Source organism: Lagenorhynchus albirostris, chromosome 5 (assembly GCF_949774975.1).
Source record: "Lagenorhynchus albirostris chromosome 5, mLagAlb1.1, whole genome shotgun sequence".
In the NCBI taxonomy this organism is placed as follows: domain Eukaryota; kingdom Metazoa; phylum Chordata; class Mammalia; order Artiodactyla; family Delphinidae; genus Lagenorhynchus; species Lagenorhynchus albirostris.
In genome coordinates this window covers 74,209,527-74,217,397 of record NC_083099.1, presented here as the reverse complement: position 1 = coordinate 74,217,397, position 7,871 = coordinate 74,209,527, and positions in this window count along the sequence as shown.

The window sequence follows — 7,871 nt, the reverse complement described above, 5'->3', positions numbered from 1 at the left end:
CCCACACTACACATGCCTGGTCTTTCCCTAAACAGTATACCAAAGGAAAGAGACAGTCAGCCACCCAGGTCCCAATTTGCCCACTGGGTGATGCACACATGGACAGATCCAAATAGCATTACAACGCACTAGCAAAGACTTGAAAATTGAACTGACATTGGAACCGCAGCTCACAGGCAAGTAGGAACTTGTAATTGTAAATCAATTGCCTGCTAAAACAAACAAACAAAACCAACATTCTCCATAGGCTTTAAGCGAGACTAGAGTCTCACAACATAATATTTAACCAAAACAAAAAGTTCATTGGATGGGTACCACCCTAGAATGGGCCACTGGCAGCCCAAGGGCTCCTTGGGTTTAAAAGACGAGGTGTGGAGGGTAGGGCAGTAAAGCCAGCACCCAACCGAGTGGCTTTGGCCCCAGAACACTTAATGCTGCTGCCCTGAGGCCTCCATGTGGCTAAACCTGCCCAGCCCTTCCTAGACCAGCCACCCTAGCCCCCGACTCAGAACTGGGCTGTGCTTACCCTGCAGCCCACCACTGTCTTTTCTAACCAACTCTTTGATGAGCCCCTCCATGTATAAGCTGCCTACTGGGAGGGACTGGTAGTTTTCCCTCTGCACACAGCAGGAGGTACAGAAGGAGTACTCACCTCCAACTGGGGCTCTGGGGGAAGGAGCAAAAGTAAACACCGGGGGTGGGGTGGGGGGGCGTGAACTGCTAATTAGATCTCACACCTGGAAGCCCTGACATGTCCACTCCCTCACAATTGCTCACTCCCATTTCAAGAGGAAGGGACTGATGTTCCTGAGAGATTAAAAGACAGGGATGAGGTTGAATGTGAGTAGCAGAGCTGGGATTCAAACTAGGGCTTCTGCTTATAACCCTGGGCTCATTAGACAGAGAAGACAAGAGGGACAAGGGAGGGGAGCACAGATGGCAGCTGCGGGCACAGTTAAAGCATCCGTCTTCTCCCAGGGACAGAACACAGACTAATAGAGGCAGGGGATAAGGACCCTCCTCCAACCCCCTTCTTTACAGTCTGTGAAACTCAGGACCAGGGAAGGACCGGGACTTGCCTAAGGTCATACAACCAGTGGCAGAAATACCTGTTTTCCTGAACTTTCTATATTTCTGGAGAATTCAGTACTATAAGGCTTCTACAAGTTTCATTAAGGATTGCATTTTTACCAAAATGTGCACAGTTCAAGAAAAAAGGTTCTTATATTTAGATATCCTTAATAAATAATTTGCTAAAGTAGCATGACAAGTAATTACTATTTTTTAAAGGAATGCACCAGATTAAATGCAAAGCACTGAGAGGAGCTGTTTAAATAGTAATATACTTAGCACAATTAGCTTTGGCAATAAGAATTATAGAAGGAAAGTAGGAACTGCTTCGATACTCAACCAAAGGGCAATGGTTAAGAATATTTGGCACATGTACTCAATGGACTATGCTTATGAATCTATGATGAAGTGAATACAGTAAAAACCAAACAAAAACGAAGACAAGACAAATACCAAGATGCTAAGCACTGGTTGTATTCAAGTGTCAGGCTACACATGAGCTGAAGATTCTATTTTCCTATGTTCCAGAAATTCTGTAATGAGAATGTTCTTTTAGTAAAGAAGGAAAATGTTTTATTCAGGGGTGGCGGGAAGCCACTCTTTTCTTTTAGTGGGAGGACAATAGATGGAACAATAGCTGATCTGACTTTAAGCAACCTCCATGCCTGGTAACCCATTTCTATTTTGCTCGTGACTATACCTCTAGCTCCTAGCACAGTGCCAGGCATACGGTAGGAGGGCAGGAAATATTTGTTGATGAGTAAATGAATGGATGGATAGATAGATGACATATTTGGAAATATTTGAAATTTAAAAACATCTAGTAGAGAAACATATTGGAAATATGGAAATTTAATATGGAAATATGGAAACATATTGGAAATTTTTGGAAATTTAAAAACATCTAGTAGAGAAACAAAGGAGTTAAAAATAAGAATGATTCCAAATGGGAACTCTGTAAATGAGACAAAGAGAAATTTTTGCATATTAGAGGAAGCTGTTAGGCTTTTCACCTGTGAATTAGGCTGTGGTTAAACAGAGAATGACTATCAGACAGGACAGAGTCCTCACAGTCCCAAGGCTTTCAGCAGCCAAAACACTCCTCCAAAACATGGGCCTGATGTTTTTCTGCACCTCTACCATCCTTCTCTGACCAGCTGTCCTTCACCTCCACGGCCAAGGTCAACCCTGAGGTTCTGAGGGGAAGCAAGTAAGTGAGAGGGGTGGGCAGGCCGAGAGGAGACCTGGGCGCCTTCCCTCCAGGCTGAGTCCTTCTGGAGGCCTGCCCCGCACCCAGGGACGCTCCGTGCCCCGAGTGGCCTCTCTTGTTCTGGCAGGGAAGGATGGGACTGGGGGGGCAGTGACTTGCCATCATAGACACTGTGTGCATCTTACAGAAATAGAGTTAATGTATTCCAAGCACCCAACAGTAGCCACTCAGTTTTAACGGGGAGGGAAACACTGGCCTGGAAAACGAGGAAAGCAACACTTGGCTGGCGCACATGAGGAGGAGCAAGATACAGGTCTGCTCTCTAGAACTTCAGACCTGGTCACGGAGACAAAACCATCCCCTGAGGCCACCTGTCCAGCGCTTCCTCTGGGCTCTCCCCTACCTCCCCGCACCCCTGTCCAGCCACCATTTCCTACCACGCGAGTGCTTCTGTGATTCCAGATCTTTGTTTCTTCTAACTTCCGCTTTCTGTGCCTGGCAAGCGCTCGTCCATCTAGGTTCACACATTTCTCCAGTTGTGCTGCCAGGGCCCCTCGTCCCTGTGTGTCCTATCAGAACTCTTGGCTCGGCGTCGTCTAAGGATCTGCGTGTGGCCGTCTCCCCTCATTCACTGGGAGCCCGTAAGAGCCTCGTGACCGCTCGAGAGGGCAGCTCACCTAGACAGGACGCCTGCGAAGGAACCGAATGAACCGTAGGGGAGGGACTGCGGCCACGGGCACGCGGAAGAGGCAGCCTGGGCTGGAGGGGCTGGGAAGGCCGAGTGAGAGCCGGCACTTACTGGACAGCTGCCGTCAGCAGGACTGCGAGACGTCTCTGCACAGGGGTGCAGCCAGCCTGGCGGGGATGGCAAGGGCCACATGCGAGGTGCTGCTCCTCCAAGAACCGGCTGATAAAAACCCTGAAAAAAGGAACAGTCAGGACAGAAGGTGCTGGCGTGTGTGTAGGGAGAGCTGGGCCCACCTCACATGCATGGAGACAGGAGAAAAGCAGGATTCCTAAGGCCAGTGAAACTAGATGGCGAGAGAGGAGGCTCCAGGTCATGGGGTCAAGCAAGAGGGCAGTTAGGACAACAAAAAACCAACGAACCAGTTAAAAAATGGAAGACAGATGACCAACAAGCACAAGAAAACACGCTCAGCATCATTGATCGTTAGGAAAATACAAATCAAAACCGCCTTGTACTCATTAGGATAGCTGCTATTTTAAAAAATAAATAAGTAAATAAAATAAATTTTGTAATGTGTATTTTACCACAAAACAAAAACAAAACTGGGCAGGGTGGGGGGAATTCCCTGGCAGTCCAGTGGTTAGGATTCCACGCTCTCACTGTTGAGTGCCCGGGTTCAGTCCCTGGTTGGGGAACTAAGATCCCACAAGTTGCCTGGCTCGGCCAAAAGAAAAAAAGAAAAAAAATTGGGAAAAAAAAGTATAACAGAAAGTCATTTTCCAATAGAAGAGAAGTTTTATTTTATTTATTTTTTGTTTTTTTGAAAAACCAGCCACAATCCCATCACTAAGAAATAATCGATTTTAATATTAATGGAATATCAATTGAATATCCTTTTAAGGATGGTTTGAGATGCTGTGTTGTATCCCATTCTGTGGATGAAATAAAGTATGTTCAACCAATCCCCCATTATCGGACATTTTGATGGTTTCCAATTGTTTACTGTTATACACAGTGTTGTGATTAAATTCCTTGTATATATATATATTTAAACGAATTGTTTATTCAAAAAAGGGGGGGAGCGTTAGAATGGGTGATGAGTCATCGGAGAGGGCAGGGCAGGGAGCACAGCCCCTGCTGGGAGAGGACCAGGGGTCCTGGGAGCCAGCAGGGCCACCCAAGGCCCACCAGCTCTTTGGGATTAGAGCAGAGCTGCCTTACTTCAAGACTTTACACAATTAAGTGTGTCCGAGGATCCCCTGGGAATCTTGGTAGAATGGAGATTCCAATTCAGTAGGTCCAGGGTGGGGCCTGGGTTCTGCATTTCTAGCAGGTTCCCAGGTGATGCTGACACCTCTGGACCTACCTCATGCCACCCTTTAAGTAGCAAGGATAAGGATGAGGATACCCTTAGCATAAAAGATGAACACAGGATGCAGCCTGTGATAACAGGACTGGAGATGTTTCCCTCAAAATTTGGCCCAGTGGTTTGTAAAACTCCACCTTGTCTCTACCTCACAAAGGCCAGCAAGAGAAGGGGATTCTGTCCACCTGATGCCATAGCTGTAAAGGGAGAAGCCATGCATTCTGGGGGCCATCCTGGAGGTGTAGCAGAAACAAAGTCAGAAACCTCCAAAGGGACAGTTTCAGAGAAGACAGCTGGACCAGTGAGAATGTCCCCACCTGGAAAGTGCGTGTATTTTCGTTTAGCTTTTTATCATGGAACAGTTTATTCACCCCCTTAAGTAGAATAAGCCATCATATCCCATCACCAGCTTCGACATTTATCAACTCGTGGCCCATTTCCTTCAACCATCTGGACTATTCTCAACAGATCACTTCATTCAGAAATGTTCTTAAACATGGCTCCAAAATATAAATCCTGTCTTTAAAAACATATAGGTTTTGTTTCTATAATTCAAAAAGATACATGCACCCCTATGTTCATAGCACAATTCACAATAGCTAAGACATGGAAACAAGCTAAATGCCCATCGACTTATGAATGGATAAAGAAGATGTGGTATATATATACAATGGAATACTAAAGAATACACAAAAAAGAATTTTAAAAATACAGTGGTGGAAGAGATCAGAGGCAAAACATTCTGTGACATAAATCGTACCAATGTTTTCTTAGGTCAGTCTCCTGCAGCAATAGAAGTAAAAACAAACAAATGGGACTTAATCAAACTTACAAGCTTTTTTTTTTTTTTTATTGCAGTACGCGGGCCTCTCACTGTTGTGGCCTCTCCTGTTGCAGAGCACAGGCTCCGGACGAGCAGGCTCAGCAGCCATGGCTCACGGGCCTAGCCGCTCCACGGCATGTGCGATCTCCCCGGACCGGGGCACGAACCCGTGTCCCCTGCATCATCAGGCAGACTCTCAACCACCACGCCACCAGGGAAGCCCCAAACTCACAAGCTTTTGCCAGCAAAGGGAACCATAAGCAAAACAAAAAGACAACGTACAGAATGGGAGAAAATACTTGCAAACGATGTGACTGACAAGGGATTAATTTCCAAAATATACAAACAGCTCATATAACTCAACAACAACAACAAAACAACCCAGTCGAAAAACGGACAGAAGGGACTTCCCTGGAGGTCCAGTGGTTAAGACTTCGCCTTCCAATGCAAGGGGTGTAGGTTCGATCCCTGGTTGGGGAGCTAAGATCCCACGTGCCTCTCGGCCAAAAAACCAAAACATAAAAACAGAAACAATATTGTAACAAATTCAATAAAGGCTTTAAAAATGGTCCACATAAAAAAATCTTAAAAAAAAATGGGCAGAAGACCTAAATAAACATTTCTCCAAAGAAGATATGCAGATGGCCAATAGGCACAGGAAAAGATGCTCAACATCACTAATTATTAGGGAAATGCAAATCAAAACTACAATGAAGTATCACCTTACGTCTGTCAGAATGGCCATCATTAAGAAGTCTACAAATAGCAAATGTTGGAGAGGGTGTGGAGAAAAGGGAACCCTCCTACACTGTTGGTGGGAATGTGAGTTGGTGCAGCCACTGTCGAAAACAGTATGGAGGTTCCTCAGAAAACCAAAAATAGAATTACCATATGATCCAGCAATCCCACTCCTGGACATATATCCAGACAAAACTATAATTCAAAAAGATACATTCACCCCTATGTTCATAGCAGCACTATTCGCAATAGCCAAGACATGGAAACAACCTAAATGTCCATCAACAGATGAATGAATAAAGAAGATGTGGTACATATATATGATGGAATACTACTCAGCCATAAAAAAGAACAAAATAATGCCATTTGTAGCAACATGGATGCAACTAGAGATTATCATACTAAGTGAAGTCAGAAAGAGAAAGACAAATACCATATGATATCACTTATATGTGGAATCTAAAATATGACACAAATGAACTTATCTACAAAACAGAAAGAGACTCACAGACACAGAGAAGAGACTTGTGGTTGCCGGGGGCAGGGTTGGGGGCATGGGGGAGGGATGGACGGGGAGTTTGGGGTTAGCAGAGGCAAACTACATTTAGAATGAATAAACAAAAAGGTCCTACTGTATAGCACAGGGAACTCTATTCAATATCCTGGGATAAACCATAATAGAAAAGAATATAAAAAAGAATGGGCATATGTGTATAACTGAGTCACTTTGCTGTATAGCAGAAATTAATACATATTGCAAATCAACTATACTTCAATTAAAAAATAAATTTAAAAAATAGAGTGGGTGTGTGGGGGTCCCAAAGGGCACTTTTGTCCTCCCAGGACTTTTCCCTTAGCCCACAACTTCCTCCCAGGTAGCCCAGAGTTTCTTTCCTAGGTTAGGGGTGGGCTCCTTCAAAGCCCCCCACTCAGTCCCTCTTCCTGGCATTAAATCCTAGCTGGCCCCTCTTTGGCTCCAGATGATGGGCGAACCTGTTCCTTTCCTCGCAGCTTCTCTGGAATGAGTCCCTTTAAGTACCCATGGGCCTGGGCCCGGAGCTTTTGGACTTGAGTATTGGGCAATGACTTTACACAATCTTATCCCTCCCCCTAATTGACATTTAGCCCAAGAGACTGCAATGTCCCATGTTGCCAATAGGTGGTGCTGCCTAACACAAAAGCACTCTTGCCTGGGAGTTCTGAAGATAGATTTCAGGGATCATGATTTAAACTAATAATTGCTTGAGAGGGTGTGCTGATATAGCATTGCTACGTAAGGGTGAGGGGACAAATTTACCCCCTACCACTGCCATCACCACACAAGAATAGCCATTTTAATACCAAAAATGTAGGAAGACAAAAATCTCAGAGTAAAGGCAATCCCTGCAATTGAGCACATTTCATTTTAGGATAAACTCAGTTGCTTGCTTCTTATTCTTAACATGTCACCTCAGGCCAGTGAAAACTTGACCCTAGGCCAGCACTGGCCTTGGACTGGCCCTCAGGACCCCTGTTCTCCCCAAGGATTCCAGGAATTTGTGGCCTCTTCATTCCCCAAGTTCAAATTTCTGTAAAAATCAATTTGCTTCAAATTAAGAACACATTTATTTTCCCATTGTGCAGCGAGACAAATATGCTAGATCTTTCCTCCACTCGTGGCCGCAGTGGAGGAGCGAGCCACTTTAAAGCAGAGCCATCTCTCCTTTTAAAAAATGTTATTGAACTATAGTTGATTTACAATGTTGTGTTTCATTTCTGCTGTAGAGCAAAGTGACTCAGTTATACATGTACAGTTATACATGACTCAGTTATACATGTATTCTTTTCCATTATGGCTCATCACAGGATATTGAATATAGTTCCCTGTGCTATACAGTAGGACTCTGTTGTTTATCCATTCTACATATAATAGTTTGCATCTGCTAACCCCAAACCCCCATCTCTCTTAAAAACACAGGTCCGACCACATTATTCC